Here is a 24,741-nt window from a genome sequence, read left to right as displayed (position 1 = left end):
CTTAAACGTTCTGGTTGGCTACCTCATCGTGTGATTAGAATTAGGGTGGGGATTAGGGTAGCTTCGAATGCGATATAAAATAGTATCAGATCTAAGGCTGAGAAGGCTAGGATAATGAATGGTTGAGTGAGGATTATGGTTATGGTAAAAATATATTTTCGTGTAGGAGGTTCTTGTTGAAGGTGATTTTGGCTTGCTAGAATTATAAGGGGTAGAAGTCAACAAGATAGAACTAATAAGGGGGATGAAATTTGGTCGGTTCCAAGTCATGATGATAGGTTTTTGCTAGGATAATAGGTTGAAGGAAGCCATTGTAAGCTAGCGGTTGCAATTAAGAGGCTGTGCGAGGTGACATTGAGTCATAGAAATTTTGGAGGAGATAAGAGGGTTATGGGGAGTAATATGATTGTGGGAAGAATAATTTTTAACATTGTAGAAGGTTTAGATTGTGTAAATGGTCTGATCCATGAGTTCGGGTGGAAGCTACTAGGACTGCTAGACCAGTGCCTGCTTCACAGGCTGAGAACGCTAACATAAGAATGGGTATTAAGGTGGGGGATGTTGTCTGAGTTTGAATAGGTCACATAGAGAGGGCAATGTATATTGATAGTATTATACTCTCTAAGCATAGTAGAGCAGAAATTAGGTGTATTCGGTGAAAGGCTAGTCCTAAACTGCTTAGGGTGAAGGCAGAGTAGAAGCTTAGATGCAGAAAGGTCATTGAGAAAGTCACGGGGTAGGACTGTGGTTTGTTGAGCCGAAATCAACTGTCTTTGCTAGACTAACTTTCTGAAGTTACTCTGCTCATTCTAGGCCCCCTTGAATTCATTCATAGATTAGTCCTAATGCGAGGAGGAGAATGACTGCGGAGGTTCATGTTAGGGTAGTGAGAGGGGAGGGGAGTTGAGTAGCTCATGGGAGGGGCAGTAGGAGGGCAATTTCTAGGTCAAATAAGAGGAATAAGATTGCGACAAGGAAGAATCGGATTGAAAATGGGAGGCGGGCGGAACCTAGTGGGTCAAAGCCACACTCGTATGGGGATAATTTTTCTGAATCTGGATTTATTTGGGCTAATCAGAGGTTTAGTGAAGTTAGGATGATACACAGTGATAGGGAAATTGTGAATATAAAGAGGATTATGTTAATTGCCTTTCTCTGGGTTTGATCCAGATTTTAGAGATTGGAAGTCAATTGTAATTAGTATACTAGAAGGGCAAGATCCTCATCAATAGATTGTTATGTAGAGGAACAGTCAGATAATGTCAACAAAATGTCAGTATCAGGCCGCTGCTTCAAAGCCAAAGTGGTGGTTGGATGTGAAATGGAATTTTACAAGGCGGAGGAGGCAAATCAAGAGGAAGGAGGATCCAATGATTACGTGGAGGCCATGGAATCCTGTGGCAACGAAAAAGGTTGACCCATAGACTCCGTCGGCAATTGAGAATGGGGCTTCATAATATTCTATTGCTTGAAGTGCTGTAAAGTAGAATCCTAATAGTACGGTTATAAGTAGGGCTTGGGTAGCTTGGTTTCGATTACCCTCTGTGATGCTGTGATGTGCTCATGTAACAGTGACTCCTGAGGCTAGGAGGATAGCAGTATTTAGCAGGGGGACTTCTATTGGGTTTAGAGGCTTGATCCCTATAGGGGGTCATTGCCCTCCGAGTTCTGGGGTGGGAACTAGGCTGGAGTGGAAGAATGCTCAGAAGAATCCTAGGAAGAAGAATGCTTCGGATGTAATAAATAGAATTATTCCGTAGCGTAAGCCCTTTTGGACTGTGGGGGTATGGTGACCTTGGAATGTGCTTTCTCGTACGATATCACGTCATCATTGGAGTATCACTAGGACTATAGAGAGTAGGCCTAGGAGTAAGAGTTGGATAGAGCTGTGGTGAAATCACATGGCTAGTCCAGAGGTGGTGAGGAGGGCGGCTGCTGCTCCGAAAATGGGTCAAGGGCTTGGGTCTACTATGTGAAATGAGTGGGCTTGGTGTGTCATTAAGGGTTAAATGTTTTCTTGTAAGTAAAGGCTTAGAAGAAGTACAAAGACGTATGCTTGGATTATTGCTACGGCTACTTCTAGAATTGTTAAGAGGAGTAGAATAGTTATAGTTAGAAGAGACACGGTGGGTATAATGGGAAGGAGGACGGTAGTGGCTGTTGAAATGAGTTGGATGAGTAGGTGTCCAGCTGTGAGGTTGGCTGTGAGGCGAACTCCTAAGGCCAGAGGACGAATGAGAAGGCTTGTTGTTTCAATTATGATGAGAGCAGGAATTAGAGGTGTTGGGGTGCCTTCTGGTAGAAGGTGCCCAAGAGAAGCTGAGGGTTGGTTTCGTAGGCCTGTTAGCAGGGTGGCAAGTCATAGGGGGAAGGCGAGGGCTAGGTTTATTGATAGTTGGGTGGTAGGTGTGAATGTGTAAGGTAGGAGGCCTAATAGATTAATAGTTAGAAGTATAATTATGAGTGATGATAGGATTAGGGCTCATTTATGGCCTTTTTTGTTTAATGGGGTTATTAGTTGTTTTGTGATTAAGTGGAGGAATCAGAGTTGAAGAGTTGAGAGACGATTCGTAACTCATCGATTGCCAGGAGAAGGAAGTAATAGGGTTGGAAATAACCGCTTGAGGCGGAGCTGCGAGCTGGTGGTCCCTGAGCAGCCTCCCAGCAGGGAGAAGCACTTCATGTGCTTGGAATGTGGGAAGAGCTTCAGGAAGAGATCCAGCCTCCTGAGGCACCAGCACATCCACAGTGGGGAACGGCCCTACACGTGTGGGGAGTGTGGGAAGAGCTTCAATCAGATCTTCGCCCTGCGCCGACACCAGATGATCCACAGTGGGGAACGGCCCTACATGTGTGAGGAATGTGGGAAGAGCTTCAATCAGATCTCCGCCCTGCGCCGACACCAGATGATCCACAGTGGGGAACGGCCCTACACGTGTGAGGAGTGTGGGAAGAGCTTCAGTGACATCTCCACCCTCCGCAAACACCGTCGCATCCACAGTGGGGAAAGGCCCTACACGTGTGGGGAGTGTGGGAAGAGCTTCAAACTGAGCTCCCACCTGCTCCGACACCAGATGATCCACAGTGGGAACGGCCCTACACGTGTGGGGAGTGTGGGAAGAGCTTCAGGGACAGCTCCAGCCTTTGCAAACACCGTTGCATCCACACCAGGGAATGGCCCTACAAGTGCTTGGAATGTGGGAAGAGCTTCAGCACAAGCACCAAGCTGCTCAAACACCAGCACATCCCCACTGGGGAACAGCCCTACACGTGTAGGGAATGTGGGACAGCTCCACCCTCTACACCCACCTTCGCATCCACTTCAGGGAGAGGCCTCACAAGTGTGGGGAGTGTGGGAAGAGCTTCAGGGACAGCTCTGCCTTGACCTCCCACCAACGGACCCACCGGTAAGAGAAGCCCCGAGTGCCCCGACTGTGGGAAGAGCTTCGGCCGCTGCTCCAACTCCATCAGCCATGGGAGGACCCGCGTTGGATGATCCACAGGGACCCCCGTTGGGCACAGCCCTGGTGTGCTGGTTTAAAGGTAAACCAGCAGGGGAAATGACAGCGGTGACACCTAGAATGGGATGGAACACCTGGAATGGGAATGAGAATGCCTGGAATGGGAATGGGGACATCAGGAATGGGATGGGGACAATAGCAATGGGATGGGAACACCAGGAATGTGAATGGGAACACCTGGAATGGGAATTGGGACATTGGGAGCAGACTGGGGACACTAGGAATGGGAATGGGGGCAGCAGGAATGGGAATGGGGACACGTGGAATGGGGAGGGAACACCTGGAATGGGAACGGGAACACCTGGAATGGAAATGGGGACACCAGGAATGGAAATGGGAACACCTGGAATGGAAATGGGGACACCAGGAATGGGAATGGGAACACCTGGAATGGGAATGGGAACAACTGGAATTGGAGTGGAGACACCTGGAATGGGAACACCAGGAATGGAAATGGAAACACCTGGAATTAGAGTGGAGACACCTGGAATGGGAACACCAGGAATGGGAATGGGAACACCTGGAATGGGAATGGGGACACCTGGAATGGGAACACCTGGAATGGGAATGGGAACACCTGGAATGGAAATGGGGACACCAGGAATGGGAATGGAAACACCTGGAATGGAAATGGGAACACCTGGAATTGGAATGGAGACACCTGGAATGGGAACACCAGGAATGGGAATGGGAACACCTGGAATGGAAATGGGGACACCTGGAATGGGAACACCTGGAATGGGAATGGGAACATCTGGAATGGAAATGGGGACACCAAGAATGGGAATGGGGACAGGGGGAATGGAAATGGGAACACCTGGAATTGGAGTGGAGACACCTGGAATGGGAACACCAGGAATGGGAACACCTGGAATGGAAATGGGGACACCTGGAGTGGGAGCACCTGGAATGGGAATGGGAACACCTGGAATGGAAATGGGGACACCAGGAATGGCAATGGGAACACCTGGAATGGGAGTGGAGACACCTGTAATGGGAATGGGGACATCAGGAATGGGAATGGGGACACCTGGACTGGGAATGGGAAAATTGGGAATGGGAATGGGAACATTGGGAGCAGGTTGGGGACACCAGGAATGGGAATGGGAACACCTGGAATTGGAATGGGAACACCAAGAACTGGGAATGGGGAAAACAGAAGTGGGATGTGAACACCAGGAACAGGAGGAGGGACAATAGGAATGGGAATGGAGACACCTAGAATGGGATGGAACACCTGGAATGGGAATTGGAACACATGGAATGGGAATGGGAACACCTGGAATGGGATGGGAACAACTAGAATGGGATGGGAACACCTGGAACAGGTATGCATACCCGTGGAATGGGAATGGGAACAGCCGGGCCCGGGCTGTGTCCCTGGGGAAACAGGAGGCCAGGCCCAAAAGAGTTAACTAAGAAATTTGGGCCTGCTAACAAGCTACCAACATCCAAGACCATCTGTGCTCGTTCTGTTCTACTGACTGGAGCAAAGCTTCAGAGAATAGTACAGGAACATGTCCTAGGCCTCGAGGGGATAAATTAGAGAGACAGCAGGATCAGGGAGACATTGGAATAGGAGGAATAGGCCGGGAGCCAGGGCTTTTCCAAGCTTCAGTGAGCGGGTCAAGAAGAATGGAAGAGAAGGAAGGTCAAGCTGAGGAAGATGAGTTGAAGCCCCCAGAGCCATGGAGGAAGAGTGGAAGTACCCTCAGGATTGAGGGCCAAGAGAAACACCGCCCCAAGCCCCGCCTGAGCTCCACCTCTACTCCGCCTGTTATTAATATGCATCGATAGATGTTGTAATCACTTGAATATGCATTTAATCCCAGCTGAAGATTGTATAAATATGCTGATTTTGTGTGAAGCCTTCGAGCGGGACCTCCTGAGACCAAAGGAACCCCGGGAGAATTTGGATACTCCTGGAATCAAGGCACAATTGGGACACTGCAGGGCCCTATGGAAAAAAAGGAACCTTGTGACACTGCGGAATTCCTGGAATCCAGGGGCCTTTGGGACATGGGGGCCTCATGGAACCAAAGGAACCCTGAGGTGTTTCTGAAGGTCATGGAATCAAGGGGCCACTGGGACACTGCAGGGCCTCTGGGAATTAAAGGAACACTGGGACACTGGGGCAGGACATCCCCCTGCAATGGCACCAAGACAATGCCCCATTTGCAAAGGGGTCAGTGCTGAGCTGAGAGGGGGCCAGGCCAAGGCAGGAGATGTTGGACCCCAGACTGGTTTCACCCCAAATGAAGCCCCTGATGGTGAGGGAACCCCTGGAGTCCAAGGCCTGTCAGTCCATGGGTTTCTACCAGAAAGGGCCAGTCCCCTTTCCCAGGGGCAGGTTCTTCCAACAGAACCCTTCTTGGGGGTGTGTGGAGATTCCTGCCTTGGCTGGGGACCCCCCAAGGTCACTGCTGGAGGTTGAGAGCAGAGATCTCCCCACGAGCGCTGCTCTGGGGGAGTTCCATCCATCTCTAATTAAAAATTCTTGCTTGTTTGCCACCTTTAGTAGAATTGCTTCAACAATTGCTTTAGTGTATTGCCCTGTCATATCTTATCCTCTGCTACTGGTAGTTTTAGTGTGTATGTTGTGTAATAAATAATTCTGGTTTAGTCCTTTTGTCTGATCATTATTAGTAATAAGTAGTTCATTGATATAAATGTAACTGCTTTTCCATCATTAAAACCTGTGGGACAAAACTGGTTCAATCCCATCTCTATAATTCCTTAAATTCAAAGCATTGGCATAACCCAAGGCTGAGATTGGATCCAGCTGCCCCCAGGCTCCTCTGGGAGCAGAGTTTAGAAAGCCAGGGAGTCCGTTCTGCCCCTCGGGACTCCAGGGCAGGACTTCTCCCATCAACTTTGTCTGAGCCTTGAACTCCCCCTGCCACAGGGGGGATGGGGAAAAGGGAGCAGGAAATGGGAGAAAAGGTGGGAAAAAGGGGGGGTGGGACCCCTTCAGCTGAGGGGCCAAAGGGGTGGGACCCCCAAAGGGAGCAGAGGGAAGCTGTGGTTTAGTGGGACAATAGGAAAGGGGTGGGAGAGAAGGGAAAAGTGGTGGGCTGAGAGCCCCAAAACTGAGTGTGAGGAGTGCTGGGACCCCAAAGTTATTGGGAGGGGGGTGGGAGACCCCAACTGAGTGCAGAGGGGGTCTGGGGGCTGGGGAGACCATAGGAAAGGGGTGGGAGAGGGGCAGAAAACGGGGGTGGGACAGCAGGAAGAGGAGTCCCATGGGGGTCCCTTGGTGTCCCCATCACTTGAGCCCTGGAGCAGTTCCCTGGGGCTCTGGGGGGGTTGGATCTGCACTGGGGGGTCCCCAAACCCCCTGTCCATCCCTGGGGGGCTGATGGGGGGTTCCCCTCCACCCAACAGCCAGTGCTGCAGTGGCCACGGGGGAAAAGGTGGGAAAAGGGGGGTCTGGGGTGGCCCCTGAGCTCCCACCCTGCTGTGGGGTATCACAGCCAGCACGGCTTCCCCAGAGGAAAGGCCTGCTGATCAAACCTGAGTTACTTTATGACAACATCACCCCCTGGCTGATCAAGGGAAGGCACTTGATGGGACCTTCTTGGGTTTCAGTGAAGCTTCCCATAGTGTCTGTGCCCAGATCCCTCTGGACAAAGTGTCCAGCCCAGAGCTGGATAAACACACCCTGTGCTGGGCGAGCAATGGGCTCCCGGGTCGGGCACAGAGGGTGGCAGTGACTGGGGGACATCAGATGGGGGTCACTAGGGGTGTTCCCAAGGGCTCCATCTGGGCCCTGTGCTCTCCAACATCTCCATCCATGACTTGGGCGCAGCACTGGAAGGGACACGGAGCAAGTTTGCAGATGACCCCAACCTGGGAGGAGTTGCTGAGTCCCTGGAGGGTAGGGAGGCCCTGCAGAGAGACCTGGACAGATGCCAGGGCTGGGAATCACCACCCATGGAAGTTCAACAAGGGGCAGTGCCGGATTCTGCCCCTGGGATGGGCAACCCCAGATGTGGGGACAGAGTGGGAATGAGAGGCTGGAGAGCAGTGCTGGCAAAGGGCCCTGGGGGTCCTGGGGGTGCCCACTTGGCCAGGAGTCAGCAGTGCCCTGGCAGCCAGGAGGGACAACCCTGTCCTGGGGGCATCAGGCCCAGCATGGCCGGGCCAGGGAGGGGATTGTCCCGCTCTGCTCTGCCCTGGGGCGGCCTCACCTCAATAGTGGGGCACTCTGGGGGGACACAATGGAAGGAAGAGATTGAGCCAGTCGAGAGTGTCCAAAGGAGGCCACCAGGATGGGGAAGGCTCTGCAGGGTAAGCCTTAGGAGGAGCAGCTCAGGGCACTTGGGGTGTTCAGCTGCACAAGAGGAGACTGAGGGGAGACCTCATGGCAGTTCCAACTTCCTCAGGAGGGGCAGAGGAGGGGCAGGCCCTGAGCTCTGCTCGGGGGGGACCAGGGACAGCCCCCAGGGAATGGCCTGGAGTTGTGTCAGGGCAGGCTCAGGTTGGATGTTAGAAAGAGGTTCTTCCCCCCAGGGTGGTTGGCACTGAACAGGTTCCCCAGGGCAGTGGGCACAGCACCAAGGCTGACAGAGCTCCAGCAGAGTTTGGATGATCCTCTGGGGCACAGGCTGTGACTCTTGGGGATGGGCCTGGGCAGGGCTGAGGGTTGGACTTGATGATCCCTCTGGGGTCCCTTCCAACTCGCACAGTCTTTCATTCTGGGATTCTGTAACACTTTGCCTGCTTTGCTGCTTCTGTGAACACGAGTTCCTTATAGAATCATAGAATCATAGAATCAGCTGGGTTGGAAGGGACCTCCGAGATCATCAAGTCCAGCCCTTGATCCAACACTGCTGCAGTTACTCGACCATGGCACTGGTGCCACATCCAGTCTCTTTTTAAAAATCTCCAGGGACTGGGAATCCCCCACTTCCCTGGGCAGCCCATTCCAATGTCTGACCACCCTCTCTGTGAAGAAGTTCTTTCTAATATCTAACCTAAACCTCTCCTGGCACAACTTGAGGCCATGCCCCCTTGTCTTACTGATGGTTGCCTGGGAAAAGAGACCAACCCCCCCTGGCTCCCCCCTCCTGTCAGGGAGTTGTAGGGAGTGAGGAGGTCTCCCCTGAGCCTCCTCTTCTCCAGGCTGAACAGCCCCAGCTCCCTCAGCCTCTCCTCATAGGACTTGTGCTCCAGCCCCTTCCCCATCCTCGTTGCCCTCCTCTGGACCTGCTCCAGGACCTCAATGTCCTTCCTGAACTGAGGGCCCAGAACTGGACACAGCACTCGAGGTGTGGCCTCACCAGTGCTGAGTCCAGGGGAAGAATCACTTCCTTGGACCTGCTGGCCACGCTGTTCCTGATTGTATTAGGGAGGGTTCAAAACCATACTGAAACTCAAAACCAAGACACCATTAAAAGCTTAACAAAAACCAATATTTATTACCAAGAGGTGGCCAACAAAACGAACAAACCCAAAAGGGAGGAAGGAGGAGAGAAATAAGCCCCCAGTTCCCCAGCTGTTGGCCATAAAGTTCTCTTACAGACCTAGCAGGCCTATAATTACCCAGAGCAGAAGCTGCATCCTTGGAGAGTCAGTAAGTTCACAAACTGGCAGGTGTCCCCGCCAAAGGCAACATTGTCCTTGGTGTGAAGTTAGCTCTCCCCAAGAAAGCACTATCTGCTTTTTATACAATTAACTGAGTGGCCACAGCCTCCCAGGAGTGGCCAGCACCGCCCAGCCCGAGGCCCTCAGTCCCACCCCCCGTTATGTCAGTGCATCCCTTCTGTGCACGTGAGAACTTGGGAAATCCCCTCACACACACACAGTGTGTTTTGGGGGTCTTTCTTAATTGAGTCTGGGGACGAGCCTTCCTCATCCTCCTCAATCTCTCCTTCAAGCAGCCTTGGAGGACAACTGGCCAATCACAGAACACCAATTAAAACAGTTTATACACAAGTTCTTCCTCCATGGATGAATTCACTGTTTTATCATTGAACTTGGCAGGGAGAATACAAACTCCTGCAGGTGGCTGGGGCCAAACACAGACCAAAAGTTTCAGCATAAATTCCCCCTAGTACAGATAAACAAGAGCAGGGAAAGCCCCGCGTGCGCAGAAGAGATGCACTGACATCACCAAGGGGTGGGACTGGGGGCTCTGAGTCTTCCAGGAGCAAATTGGCAGAGGACCCCAAGCTGGCTTGCAGTGTGGATGTGCTGGAGGGCAGGAAGGCTGTGCAGAGGGACCTGGAAAGGCTGGACCTCTGGGCCGAGCCCATGGGCATGAGGTTCAAGAGTGCCTTTGGTGCCTTTGGGGCCTCTGGCCACAATAACCCCCTGCAGCTCGCAGGCTGTGGCAGTGGGGAGTGTGCAGGGGGAGGAGGCTGGGCCAGAGCAGGGCTGGGCAAGAAGGGCCAAGTCGCAGGTGGGTTCTCCCCCGGCCCCCAGGGCCCAGCCCCTGATGGGAGGGCCTTGGGCAGGGCCTGGGGCGACTGCAGGAACCTCCGAGGCAGCCCAAGGGCCGTGCTTTTGGCAGCTGGGTTGACAGGCCCAGCTCTCTGCAAGAGAAGTTGAGGGCTCTGAGCCAGAGAGGGGCTGAGAGCCGGGTCCAGGCTTGGGAATTGCCAGGAGGGGAAAGGGATGTCTAAGAACAAGTCCCTCAGGAGAGGGAAGCAGAGAGGCTGTGTTTTGACCCCAGCACAAGGGTCTGCAGGGCAGAGCAGAGAATATCCCCCACATGAGATTGTTGTGCATCCCTCCTTGCAGTTGTGACAGGCACTTCTCTCAAAGGTCGTTCTGTGAGCGTCTTCTTGTTCTTTCCAGGTGGGATGCAAGTGGTGGGGGGGCCTTTGGCACCAAAGGGGAGACGAGGAAGGTGAGTATTCTCCTGCCAGTCTGAATCAGATGTTAATTCTGGTGGGCTGTATCCTTGGTGAATCTAAGCACATCCCTTGGCATTTGGGTTTTTTTCGGGGTGGTTCTCAACCTGAGAAGCATCAGCAGAGTGGGAAGGAGGTCCCTGCAGTCAGAGGTCAGTGTAAAGGAAGCTGAGAGGGGAGCTTTGGTGAGAATGTTGCCCTCTGAGGGGATCCGTCAGTGTGTGCCTTCCCTGGGGGATTTCTTTGCAGTGGCCGTGCCTATTGCCAGGGGAGCAGAGCCACAGGCCCAGGAGCCGAGCTACAAGGTCAGGTGCTCTTGTGCTGGCCTGGTGGGCAAGGGCAGGGGATTGCAGGGCTCAGCAATGAAGCATTTCCCTCTTCTCTTTGGAGGGAATGTTGCACTCTGAGGGCATCCAGCAGTTTGTGCCTTTGCCTCTGTGATGCTGAAAAACCCAGTCCGAAGAACTGCTCAGAGACTTTGGATCTTTGAGCAGCAAAGGGATTTATTGCCGACGTCGGCAGCGAGCGTGGTTCGCACCACAGAGAACTTGGTCGAGAGTTTCACACAATATCGGGGTTGTATACAATTTTCATATATGATTAAATATGATAAATCATATTCATCTGATCACAACATCTATCTATGCATATTAATAATGGGCAAAGCTCGGGCGGAGCTCAGGCGGAGCTTCTCTTGGCCCTCAGTTCTGGGAGGGGTTTAGGTGAGTCTGGGGTCTCTACTCCTCTCCATCAGTCCCCAGTGTCCCCATCCTGGTCCCTCATGTTCCCACTCCATTCCTGGTGTTCCCATTCCCGGTGTTCCTATTCCCAGTGTTCCCATCCCATTCCTGATGTCCCCATTCCCAGTCCCTGGTGTCTCCAACCTGCTGCCGATGTCCCCATTCCCTTTCCTGGTGTTGCCATCCCAGTTCCTGCTCTCCCCAGGCTGCTCCCAGTGTCCCCAGCATTGTCCTCCAGGTCCTCATTCCCATTCCTGGTGTCCCCATTCCCATTCCTGGTGTCCCCATTCCCATTCCTGATGTTCCCATCCCAGCTCTTTTTTCCGCATTCCCATTTCCGTGTGTCCCCATTCCCAGTTCCTGCTGTCCCCAACCTACTCCCAATGTCTCCATTGCTATTCCTGGTGTCTCCATCCCATTCCTGATGACCCCAGCCTGTTCCAGTGTCCCCAACCTTCTCCTGGTCATCCCATCCTGCTCCTGGTGTCCCCATTCCCCATTGTCTCCTGGTGTTCCCATTTCCATTCCTGATGTCTGCAACCTACTCCCAGTGTCCCCATCCCTGTCCCCAATGTCCCCATCCCAGTCCCAATGTCCCCATTCCAAATCCTGGTGGCCCCAGCCTGTCCCCAGTGTACCCATCCCTGTCCTCAATGTCTCCATTCCCATTCCTGGTTCCCACAGAGGAACTGCCGGATGCCGGAGGAGAGAGCCAGGATTTCTTGCCCAAAGCAGGAGATTTTCACACCCAAATTAAAGCCTCAGGAATAATTGTGGTCCTGGGTTTCACACAGGAAAAGGCAGGAGGTTGATCCATGGGGAAGAGCCGCAGGGGGGCCGGGGTGGGTGGGAGCAGCGGGATGAGCTCTGCCAGCAGCTCCTGCCTTTCCACAGGGAGAGGGAAAGGAATGGATCCAGCTCCGGGATTGCTCAGGCTGTGATTCCTGCTGGGATGAGAGCGGGGAAAGGAGTCACCATGTCCCTGTTCCCATCCCAGGGGATGGAGCCGGCTGTGGAGCCCAGGGAGAGTAGGAACTGCTCTGGAATCCCTCCTGATCCTGCTCCGTCCATCCCACCCCAATCCCACTCCATCCATCCCACCCCAATCCCACTCCAGAATCCAGCCCTGATCCCAGTCCACAATTCCACCTGATCCCACTCTGGAATCCTGCCCTGAGCTGCAATCCCCTTCCAATCCCGCTCCAGCCATTAGGCCCCCATTCCCGTCTGGAATCCCGGCATCCATCCTGGGATCCCTGCACAGAGGATCTGGATCCACACACGCTGCTGGGACTCACTGGTGGGCGCGGGGTCGTATCCATTCCCCTCCCTCTTCCCTATGGCAAGAAAGTGGGATCAGCACCCGTGGCACAGGATCCCCGGAATGCTGCCGGGCGGATCCGTGCCCCTTGCCGACCCCCATCCCGGGAGTTACCGGATCGGAGCTTCCAGACACCGACTGCCACGAGGCCGATGATGATGATGATGGCAGCGATGACGGACACAGTGTCCTAGTTAGAACAGCTGGGACCGATTCCTCACTGGATGGGTGTAGCCCAAAAGTGTGTATTCTATGGCCTTCCATGCCATTTTCCCAGGAACTGTTGTCGGGGGGGGGGGCCTGCGAGGTGGGGGGGATGTTCCTGTTGTTGCCGGTGTATTTTGGTTCTGAAAAAATCTCCGGAGCAGTTAGTAGGGGTGAGATAAGAAAGGGTTTATTTGCCAAGGCAATAGGTGATATAGACGCGCCCGCCGGCCGTGCCCGAGAGGTTACATTTTATAGCATTATCCATCCAATCCCAGATGTGTCCACCCTTTGGCCCTTCCTCTGGACCGCCCCGGGTCCTCCCCCTGAGAATTGGGTCTGGGGTCTTTTTGGGACCACCTACTTCATCATCTTCAGCTTCATCAGAGTACAAAGGGTATATTGTCACCTAGTTTTTGACCGTACTCTGTGGTTTAGGCCCTGATACGCTGTTCTCCAAACAGTCTGGGCCTTTACCTTGACAAAAGACTAAACACTGCTACTGGATTCAGGGGTAGGTTGATATAGAAGGCATAGAATGGGGTAAAAGGGTTAGGGAATGTATAAACAAGGGAAAGGAACAAGGGACAGAGGGGTTTCTGCTTTTAAAACCTACCTATAAAATTTACAAGTCTTATAACTATTAGAAAAATAAAAAAAAACCATTAGGGGCTTAAGGCATCAGTTCCCCCCTTAGAGACTGGACAAAACCCAAAGGTCTTTGTCCAATCTCTACTACCTACACTTACAACAACTATAAAATCGGTGTATGCAGTGAGCTATTACACTAACACTAAGTATATACAATACTAAGATAAACAGTTGTTTCATCCATGTCCAGTTCGGTAACCATGAGGTGAGTTTGTTGAGGACGTCTCCTAAACCTAGGGAGACATCATCCAGAGATATCTGATGAAAAATTTCGGTTTGATTTCGAATTGAGGCCAAATCATTATTAATTCTACCAGTCTGATCTATGTAAGAACAGCAGCTGGTATTGATGACTTTACACACACCTCCTTGTGAGGCTAGCAAAAAATTGAGGGCCATTCTATTTTGTTAGGGGCCACTCACTATTCTCATCGTCAATTGCTGGTACTTGAGTACAAATCCAGCATTCCGTTTTTCGGAGAATTTTAGATACGTTTTGGACTAGGGCCACATGCAATTTTTGGTCCCAAACTCGGTTCATGGTTACCGGTTGCATGAACAGAATACACAGAACAAGCAGTCTATTCCACATCCTCGTCGTCGGTGTCTGGTTCTGTCTGGTTGGTTGTCCCAGGAGCTGATGCTTTCTTGACTCTAGAGTAGTGGAACCAGGGTTCTCTGCCAGCAACTTTGACGGAGGTGAGGGAGGTCAGCAGGACTTGGTAAGGTCCTCTCCACCTGGCTCTCAAGGGGTCACTGTTCCACCACTTGACGTAGACCCAGTCTCCTGGCTGGAATGGGTGAGCAGGGGTGTCCAGTCCTATAGGTCTGGATAACTCGATGACCTTCTGCAGCTTCTGCAAAGTAGAGCCTAAAGCAATCAAATATTTTTGTAAATCGGCTCTCCCTCTTAAGTGTACATCCCCTGGTACATGTGGTGCCTGATATGGTCTTCCATATAATATTTCATAGGGGCTTATGTTATCCCTCCGCCTCGGCTGGATACGAATTCTCAGCAGAGCTAGTGGCAAAGCCTGAACCCAGGACATAGATGTTTCCTGACAAATTTTACTAATTTGCATTTTCAAGGTGCCATTCATTCGTTCAACTTTGCCACTAGCCTGAGGTCTATAGGGGGTATGTAGGTCCCAGACAATTCCCAGGATGCGGCATACTTCTTTTACTACTGCCGCAATAAAATGTGTTCCTCTATCTGATGCCATTCCTAGAGGAACCCCAAACCTTGGAATTATGTGGTTTAATAAAGCTTTTACCACTTCCCTTGCTGCATTAGTGCGACAGGGGTATGCTTCAGGCCATCCACTGAAAGTGTCAACTAGTACAAGGATGTATTTGTACCCCCCCCATGGTGGTAACTCAGCAAAATCTATTTGCCAGTAATCTCCGGGTTGGTCTCCAGCTTTTGTTACCCCTAGTACCACTCTCTTTGATGTATCTGGATTATTTCGTTTGCAGATCTCACACTTACCTACCGTAGACTGCACAGCTTCGGTCATATTTGTTCCTATTACTGTTTTCTTTAGATGTTTCAGGAGATTTTCCGTTCCCCAATGGGTAGCCTCATGTTCCTGTTGAGCTATTTCCCTAAGGAGCGGTGGTGGGACTACAACCTGCCCGGTAGGGGTAACAGCCCACCCCCCTTCTTTGATTTCAGCTTTCAATGATTTAATTAGCTGATTGTCTCTCTCATCATACTTAGGGGTGTATTTTGTCAAATCAATTTCTTTTTGTGGCACTACTGCCAAGATGCCTTTTTCTGCAGCCCTTTTTGCTGCTTGATCAGCAAACTGATTTCCCAACTCGGGAATTGTTTTCCCCTTCTGGTGGGCCCTACAATGCATAATAGCTACCTCCTCTGGTTTCCAAATACTCTGCAGGAGTGCATGGATTTGGTCTGCATGCTTGACTCCACTGCCTTGGGCTGTCAGTAGTCCTCTCTCCTTCCAGATGGCTCCGTGGGCATGTACAACACTAAATGCATATTTTGAGTCAGTCCAGATATTTACCTTCTTTCCTTCACTCAGTTCCAAGGCTCTTGTCAGTGCAATTAATTCTGCTTTTTGGGATGACACATCTGCTGACAAGGCTTTTGCCTCGATCACTTCGTCTCTGGTTGTTACTGCATACCCTGTGAAGCGTTTACCATCTCGCATGAAGCTGCTTCCGTCTGTATACAGTTCCCAGTCTGCGTTTTCCAGGGGCTCATCCTTCAGGTCTGGTCTGCTGGAGTAAGTCTCCTCTATAGTCTGCAAACAGTCATGCTCGGGGACACTGTCAGTTAGTGCTGAAGACAGAAACATAGCTGGATTTACAATAGATGTTGTTTTTAGGGTAACATCGTCCTGTTCCAGCAACACAACCTGGTACTTAAGCATTCTGCTGGGGGACAGCCAGTGGCCTCCCTTTTGTTCAAGCACAGCTTGAACTGCATGGGGTACATACACAGTGATGTGCTGCCCAAGGGTGAGCTTCCGGGCCTCTTCAATCAGGATAACAGTTGCTGCGACAGCTCGCAGGCACCCCGGCCACCCTTGGCTAACACTGTCCAGCTGTTTGGAGAAATAAGCCACAGCTCTTCGTTGGCTTCCCAGAGTTTGTGATAATACTCCCAGAGCAACATTTAACTGCTCGTGTGTGAACAGTTCAAACGGTTTAGTCAAATCTGGTAGTCCTAATGCTGGAGCTGACATCAAGGACTGTTTCAGTTGCTTAAACACATCTCTGGTCTCATCTGTCCATGTTATAACTCCCTCTTTGGCCGTTTTCAGGGCTTCATACAGAGGTTTGACTAGCAACCCATAGTTAGCTATCCACAGCCGACACCATCCTACCATTCCCAGGAAAGCCTGCATCTCTCGTACAGTGTGGGGCTCTGGGAGACGGCAAATGGCCTCTTTTCGGTCTGTACTGAGTCGCCGATGCCCACGATAGATTTCAAGTCCCAGGTAGATGACTATCTCCTTGGCTATCTGTGCCTTTTCTCTCGAGACCCGATACCCACTTAGCCCCAAAAAGTTCAAGAGACTTACAGTGAGCTCGATGCATTGGTCCCGGTTTTTGGCTGCAATTAAGATGTCGTCAACATACTGCAGGACAACTCCTTCTTGCTGCTGTCTTCTCCAGTCCTCCAGTTCCTTTGCCAACTGATTTCCGAAAAGCGTTGGACTGTTCTTAAAGCCTTGTGGAAGAACTCTCCAGGTTAGTTGCGTTTTTCTCCCTGTCTCAGGATTTTCCCATTCAAAGGCAAAAATCTCCTGGCTATCTTTGTGTACAGGAATGCAGAAAAAGGCATCTTTGAGGTCGAGTACAGTAAACCATCCTAAATCCTCTGTCAATGTGGTTAACAGTGTATAGGGGTTGGCTACCACTGGGTAAATGTCCTCAGTTATTCTATTAATGGCCCTAAGATCTTGGACTAGCCGATAGCTTTTGCCATCAGCCTTTCTCACGGGCAGTATGGGGGTATTAAATCTGGATTCACATTCTACTAGCAAACCAAATTTGAGGAACTTTTCAATTATAGGTGCTAGGCCTTTTCGGCTTTCTAATTTCAAAGGATATTGTTTCTGCCTTACCGGGGCTGCTCCTGGCCTGAGTGCGATGCTTACTGGTTCAGCTTGCTTTGATTTCCCAGGGTACTCGCTGGCCCAGACTAAAGGTATGACAGCATTTTCAACTTCTGCAGGGATCTCTCCATGTTTTTCCTGTATAAAGAAAGCAGCTGCCTCGACATATTTAGTATCTGGGATTATAACCTTTATGTCTCCCCCCTTGGTGAATTTAATTTCAGCTTCTAATTTTTCCAGTAAGTCTCTACCCAGTAGAGGCTTAGGAGAATTTGGCATATAGAGAAATTGATGAGTTACCCAGTGTTTGCCCAATTTGAATTTTAAAGGTTTAAAAAATGGCCTTGTTTCACTTACCCCTGTAGCACCTACCACAGTTACAGTTTCATGGCTCAGTTTCCCTTCCAAAGTATTTAATACAGAGTATGCCGCACCTGTATCAACCAAAAATTCAACATTCTCCCCCCCCAGCTTAGCTGTAACCAGAGGCTCTGCTGGGTAAGAAACCTCCGGTCCCCCTCATACATTCTGACTCACAGTCAGTTGGGGGGCTGGGGGTGGTGGTGGGGGAAGTGCGTTTTCAGTTCCCTTCAGCTCCGGGCAGTCTCTTCTCCAATGTCCCTTCTTCTTACAGTTAGAACATCTGTCATCGGCTATGTCCTGCCGGTGGTTAGACCTCTGATACCTGGGGTTACGTTTATGAGGCTCTTTGTAGCCACCTTCTTGTTCCCTTGTTTTCCTTTTCTGCTCCCTATTTTGATATGCCGTCCAGGCTACATCTAACAGCTCACTAATATTCCTTCTATCACCACCTGCCTTCTGCAGTTTTCTTCTTATATCATCTGTGGACTGCCCTATAAATAAGTATAACAGATTTTTCTTTCCCATCTCTGACTCTAAGTCAATATCCGTATATTTTCTGATAACATCTTTCAATCTATTTAGAAAATCAGTAGGTGACTCATTTATGTCTTGTCTAACCTCGTACATTTTGGACCAGTTCACCGCCTTCGGAACTCCATGCCGAAATCCATAAATTACCCAATCTTGATAACGTTTCAAAGCTCCTAAACCTGCTGCCACATTAGGATCCCATCCAGGATCCGTGAGGGGGAAGATATCTTTGACATCTTCGCCTGGAAACTGCCCAGAGGTTTTTTGTATTTCTATTGCTTTTTGAGCAGCTCTTTTCACCATTTCCTTCTCTGTTTGGTCTAATAAAGTATCCATCATAACCTCTAGATCATTCCAGTCAGGATTCTGAGATTTGATTGCTCTTTGGACATAATTTGCCATCTTTTCCGGATTATCTCTATAAGCCCCCACACAACCTTTCCATTGCTGTAACTCAACCAGTGAGAAAGGAGCCTTTATTAATACCGTGCCTTGATTGGTCACGGCTTGTCTTAAGGGGGCTTCTAACGGTGGCTTGTCTTTTGCCCTTGTTCTACTTGCAACCGGATCGGGGCAAGCTAACACTTCACGAGCCAATTTTCCTTTCGGTTTTACTACAGGCTGGTCGGCTTCTCCTTCCCCCGAGCTATCACTTAATTCACCCTCTGCTTCCGTGTCCTTATCAAACGGTGGTAACCCTCGCTTCTCCCTTCTCTCTGCAGCTGGAATCGGCTTGCCCTGTCTGTGCGTTTCTGTTCCCTTTTCGTGAGAGGCAGAGATTGGAAACTCCCTCGGTTCTTCTTTTCTTCCCCCTCCCCCAAGGATGGAAGCTTCCCCCTCGGGAGGGGGAGGCGTGGGAAAGGGGGCGGCTCCAGCCCCACCTCCCAAGTCAGTCAGGACAGAGGCTCCGCCTGTTGGCACCGCCCCTGCCCCTCCTGCCACTGCTGCTGTGGCCCCTCCTGCCACTGCTGCTGTGGCCCCTGCCCCTGTTACTCCCACAGTGCCTGCTCCTGTACTTGTTGCCATGGCAGCAAGTCCTGTACTGATTGTGCCCGGAGCAGCTCCCGCCGCCCCGGAGCCAACTCCTCCGGAGATTCCAACTCCCCCTGGCGCAGCCATGCCTGCGCCAGGGAGCCCCCCCACGGCTCCCGCCTGTCCAGCTGGAGCCGGTCCAGGAGGAGCAACCACTGCCCCGGCAGCTCCAGCCCCCCCCACCGCCGCTGCAGCAGGGAGTCCGATTTGTGGAGCTCCCGGGCTACTTTCTCTCCTGTCAGGTGATATCAACATATCCAAATCATCCTCTCCGGTGTTCTTAAATAGTATTTGTGGGATAGGAGCAGCTTTAACTCGATCTTTCCTTTTCCCTCTTCCTAAAACCATTTCTGCTTTTTCCATCTTTCCTGAACTTTCGTTTTCCTTATCTCCTATACCCAATTCAGGGCGTGTTAACAAAAACAAGAACAACTCTGCATATCGAATTTCCTGCCACCTCTGTTCTACATGAAGAAGCGAGATCAACCGAAACACTGTATCCAGTTCAAACGGACCAAATTTCGGCCATGCTATCCCTCTCATTTGTCCAAACAACGGCCAAGCATTTAGAGACAACCTACACAGCTCTTCCTTCTTTAAAGGTGTCTCAGAACCAGCTAAAGTTTTCCAGTGCTTTAGAACCAAACTAAGGGGGGATTCTTTAGGGATCTTAACTTTTGAATCCACACAACCCATGCTTGCAAAACAAAAGCATACCAGTCACACACACTGGGTCTCAAACTGACAACCTTTAGGTCACGAGGCTGTTAACGTAACCTCTCAGCTATTTACCAAGTCATACCGACTATAGAGCCCCACCGGCTCTCCCACAGCGTCAGAGCACCGGAGGGCGTCCCCTCCAAAACCAGAACAGCCCCTAGGCTGAACACCCGCCCTGACCTGGGTAATTGGCGAACTAACCCGTTCGCCTCCCCCTGAAAATTGACTCTCTAGACTGTTTCGAGGGCCCAAGTCAAAATTTTCAGGAATCCGTGCCCCCTATCCCGGGACACAAAACTTTCCCGCAGCTGCTAACTAACCAGATTCGCTCTTTTCTTATCTCACCTCTATGCTCCGTGCTTGTTTTCGTGGGTTCCGTGGAGCTGGGCTTCTCAGACCGGCGGGAATTTCTCTCAGATAAAAGCCGGCTTGCTGAGGAATATTCCTGCTGATGAAAATTTCCAATCTGAAGAAGTCCCCGGTCCAGTTCTCCCCGTACGGGCCACCACTGTTGCCGGTGTATTTTGGTTCTGAAAAAATCTCCGGAGCAGTTAGTAGGGGTGAGATAAGAAAGGGTTTATTTGCCAAGGCAATAGGTGATATAGACGCGCCCGCCGGCCGTGCCCGAGAGGTTACATTTTATAGCATTATCCATCCAATCCCAGATGTGTCCACCCTTTGGCCCTTCCTCTGGACCGCCCCGGGTCCTCCCCCTGAGAATTGGGTCTGGGGTCTTTTTGGGACCACCTACTTCATCATCTTCAGCTTCATCAGAGTACAAAGGGTATATTGTCACCTAGTTTTTGACCGTACTCTGTGGTTTAGGCCCTGATACGCTGTTCTCCAAACAGTCTGGGCCTTTACCTTGACAAAAGACTAAACACTGCTACTGGATTCAGGGGTAGGTTGATATAGAAGGCATAGAATGGGGTAAAAGGGTTAGGGAATGTATAAACAAGGGAAAGGAACAAGGGACAGAGGGGTTTCTGCTTTTAAAACCTACCTATAAAATTTACAAGTCTTATAACTATTAGAAAAATAAAAAAAAACCATTAGGGGCTTAAGGCATCAGTTCCCCCCTTAGAGACTGGACAAAACCCAAAGGTCTTTGTCCAATCTCTACTACCTACACTTACAACAACTATAAAATCGGTGTATGCAGTGAGCTATTACACTAACACTAAGTATATACAATACTAAGATAAACAGTTGTTTCATCCATGTCCAGTTCGGTAACCATGAGGTGAGTTTGTTGAGGACGTCTCCTAAACCTAGGGAGACATCATCCAGAGATATCTGATGAAAAATTTCGGTTTGATTTCGAATTGAGGCCAAATCATTATTAATTCTACCAGTCTGATCTATGTAAGAACAGCAGCTGGTATTGATGACTTTACACACACCTCCTTGTGAGGCTAGCAAAAAATTGAGGGCCATTCTATTTTGTTAGGGGCCACTCACTATTCTCATCGTCAATTGCTGGTACTTGAGTACAAATCCAGCATTCCGTTTTTCGGAGAATTTTAGATACGTTTTGGACTAGGGCCACATGCAATTTTTGGTCCCAAACTCGGTTCATGGTTACCGGTTGCATGAACAGAATACACAGAACAAGCAGTCTATTCCACATCCTCGTCGTCGGTGTCTGGTTCTGTCTGGTTGGTTGTCCCAGGAGCTGATGCTTTCTTGACTCTAGAGTAGTGGAACCAGGGTTCTCTGCCAGCAACTTTGACGGAGGTGAGGGAGGTCAGCAGGACTTGGTAAGGTCCTCTCCACCTGGCTCTCAAGGGGTCACTGTTCCACCACTTGACGTAGACCCAGTCTCCTGGCTGGAATGGGTGAGCAGGGGTGTCCAGTCCTATAGGTCTGGATAACTCGATGACCTTCTGCAGCTTCTGCAAAGTAGAGCCTAAAGCAATCAAATATTTTTGTAAATCGGCTCTCCCTCTTAAGTGTACATCCCCTGGTACATGTGGTGCCTGATATGGTCTTCCATATAATATTTCATAGGGGCTTATGTTATCCCTCCGCCTCGGCTGGATACGAATTCTCAGCAGAGCTAGTGGCAAAGCCTGAACCCAGGACATAGATGTTTCCTGACAAATTTTACTAATTTGCATTTTCAAGGTGCCATTCATTCGTTCAACTTTGCCACTAGCCTGAGGTCTATAGGGGGTATGTAGGTCCCAGACAATTCCCAGGATGCGGCATACTTCTTTTACTACTGCCGCAATAAAATGTGTTCCTCTATCTGATGCCATTCCTAGAGGAACCCCAAACCTTGGAATTATGTGGTTTAATAAAGCTTTTACCACTTCCCTTGCTGCATTAGTGCGACAGGGGTATGCTTCAGGCCATCCACTGAAAGTGTCAACTAGTACAAGGATGTATTTGTACCCCCCCCATGGTGGTAACTCAGCAAAATCTATTTGCCAGTAATCTCCGGGTTGGTCTCCAGCTTTTGTTACCCCTAGTACCACTCTCTTTGATGTATCTGGATTATTTCGTTTGCAGATTTCACACTTACCAACCACAGACTGCACAGCTTCGGTCATATTTGTTCCTATTACTGTTTTCTTTAGATGTTTCAGGAGATTTTCCGTTCCCCAATGGGTAGCCTCATGTTCCTGTTGAGCTATTTCCCTAAGGAGCGGTGGTGGGACTACAACCTGCCCGGTAGGGGTAACAGCCCACCCCCCTTCTTTGATTTCAGCTTTCAATGATTTAATTAGCTGATTGTCTCTCTCATCATACTTAGGGGTGTATTTTGTCAAATCAATTTCTTTTTGTGGCACTACTGCCAAGATGCCTTTTTCTGCAGCCCTTTTTGCTGCTTGATCAGCAAACTGATTTCCCAACTCGGGAATTGTTTTCCCCTTCTGGTGGGCCCTACAATGCATAATAGCTACCTCCTCTGGTTTCCAAATACTCTGCAGGAGTGCATGGATTTGGTCTGCATGCTTGACTCCACTGCCTTGGGCTGTCAGTAGTCCTCTCTCCTTCCAGATGGCTCCGTGGGCATGTACAACACTAAATGCATATTTTGAGTCAGTCCAGATATTTACCTTCTTTCCTTCACTCAGTTCCAAGGCTCTTGTCAGTGCAATTAATTCTGCTTTTTGGGATGACACATCTGCTGACAAGGCTTTTGCCTCGATCACTTCGTCTCTGGTTGTTACTGCATACCCTGTGAAGCGTTTACCATCTCGCATGAAGCTGCTTCCGTCTGTATACAGTTCCCAGTCTGCGTTTTCCAGGGGCTCATCCTTCAGGTCTGGTCTGCTGGAGTAAGTCTCCTCTATAGTCTGCAAACAGTCATGCTCGGGGACACTGTCAGTTAGTGCTGAAGACAGAAACATAGCTGGATTTACAATAGATGTTGTTTTTAGGGTAACATCGTCCTGTTCCAGCAACACAACCTGGTACTTAAGCATTCTGCTGGGGGACAGCCAGTGGCCTCCCTTTTGTTCAAGCACAGCTTGAACTGCATGGGGTACATACACAGTGATGTGCTGCCCAAGGGTGAGCTTCCGGGCCTCTTCAATCAGGATAACAGTTGCTGCGACAGCTCGCAGGCACCCCGGCCACCCTTGGCTAACACTGTCCAGCTGTTTGGAGAAATAAGCCACAGCTCTTCGTTGGCTTCCCAGAGTTTGTGATAATACTCCCAGAGCAACATTTAACTGCTCGTGTGTGAACAGTTCAAACGGTTTAGTCAAATCTGGTAGTCCTAATGCTGGAGCTGACATCAAGGACTGTTTCAGTTGCTTAAACACATCTCTGGTCTCATCTGTCCATGTTATAACTCCCTCTTTGGCCGTTTTCAGGGCTTCATACAGAGGTTTGACTAGCAACCCATAGTTAGCTATCCACAGCCGACACCATCCTACCATTCCCAGGAAAGCCTGCATCTCTCGTACAGTGTGGGGCTCTGGGAGACGGCAAATGGCCTCTTTTCGGTCTGTACTGAGTCGCCGATGCCCACGATAGATTTCAAGTCCCAGGTAGATGACTATCTCCTTGGCTATCTGTGCCTTTTCTCTCGAGACCCGATACCCACTTAGCCCCAAAAAGTTCAAGAGACTTACAGTGAGCTCGATGCATTGGTCCCGGTTTTTGGCTGCAATTAAGATGTCGTCAACATACTGCAGGACAACTCCTTCTTGCTGCTGTCTTCTCCAGTCCTCCAGTTCCTTTGCCAACTGATTTCCGAAAAGCGTTGGACTGTTCTTAAAGCCTTGTGGAAGAACTCTCCAGGTTAGTTGCGTTTTTCTCCCTGTCTCAGGATTTTCCCATTCAAAGGCAAAAATCTCCTGGCTATCTTTGTGTACAGGAATGCAGAAAAAGGCATCTTTGAGGTCGAGTACAGTAAACCATCCTAAATCCTCTGTCAATGTGGTTAACAGTGTATAGGGGTTGGCTACCACTGGGTAAATGTCCTCAGTTATTCTATTAATGGCCCTAAGATCTTGGACTAGCCGATAGCTTTTGCCATCAGCCTTTCTCACGGGCAGTATGGGGGTATTAAATCTGGATTCACATTCTACTAGCAAACCAAATTTGAGGAACTTTTCAATTATAGGTGCTAGGCCTTTTCGGCTTTCTAATTTCAAAGGATATTGTTTCTGCCTTACCGGGGCTGCTCCTGGCCTGAGTGCGATGCTTACTGGTTCAGCTTGCTTTGATTTCCCAGGGTACTCGCTGGCCCAGACTAAAGGTATGACAGCATTTTCAACTTCTGCAGGGATCTCTCCATGTTTTTCCTGTATAAAGAAAGCAGCTGCCTCGACATATTTAGTATCTGGGATTATAACCTTTATGTCTCCCCCCTTGGTGAATTTAATTTCAGCTTCTAATTTTTCCAGTAAGTCTCTACCCAGTAGAGGCTTAGGAGAATTTGGCATATAGAGAAATTGATGAGTTACCCAGTGTTTGCCCAATTTGAATTTTAAAGGTTTAAAAAATGGCCTTGTTTCACTTACCCCTGTAGCACCTACCACAGTTACAGTTTCATGGCTCAGTTTCCCTTCCAAAGTATTTAATACAGAGTATGCCGCACCTGTATCAACCAAAAATTCAACATTCTCCCCCCCCAGCTTAGCTGTAACCAGAGGCTCTGCTGGGTAAGAAACCTCCGGTCCCCCTCATACATTCTGACTCACAGTCAGTTGGGGGGCTGGGGGTGGTGGTGGGGGAAGTGCGTTTTCAGTTCCC

At 50.1% G+C, this 24,741-nt stretch overlaps 1 protein-coding gene and 1 long non-coding RNA gene across 2 annotated transcripts in view; one reads left to right on the top strand and one right to left on the bottom strand.

Annotated features, from left to right (window-relative positions):
* The window catches only part of LOC127462965 (uncharacterized), a 112,980-nt gene extending 100,355 nt beyond the window's left edge, over positions 1-12,625 (bottom strand). Inside the window, exon 1 of the long non-coding RNA XR_007900614.1 lies at positions 12,554-12,625. This is a non-coding gene — a long non-coding RNA (uncharacterized LOC127462965). The remainder of the gene's footprint in view (positions 1-12,553) is intronic.
* The window catches only part of LOC127462949 (class II histocompatibility antigen, B-L beta chain-like), a 181,265-nt gene that overhangs the window by 78,093 nt on the left and 78,431 nt on the right, over positions 1-24,741 (top strand). The window lies entirely within an intron of this gene.

This window comes from Manacus candei, unplaced genomic scaffold (genome assembly GCF_025592945.1).
Source record: "Manacus candei isolate 608988 ecotype Guabito, Panama unplaced genomic scaffold, ASM2559294v1 h1tg000147l, whole genome shotgun sequence".
Taxonomy (NCBI): domain Eukaryota; kingdom Metazoa; phylum Chordata; class Aves; order Passeriformes; family Pipridae; genus Manacus; species Manacus candei.
This window is presented reverse-complemented; position numbering and strand designations above follow the sequence as displayed.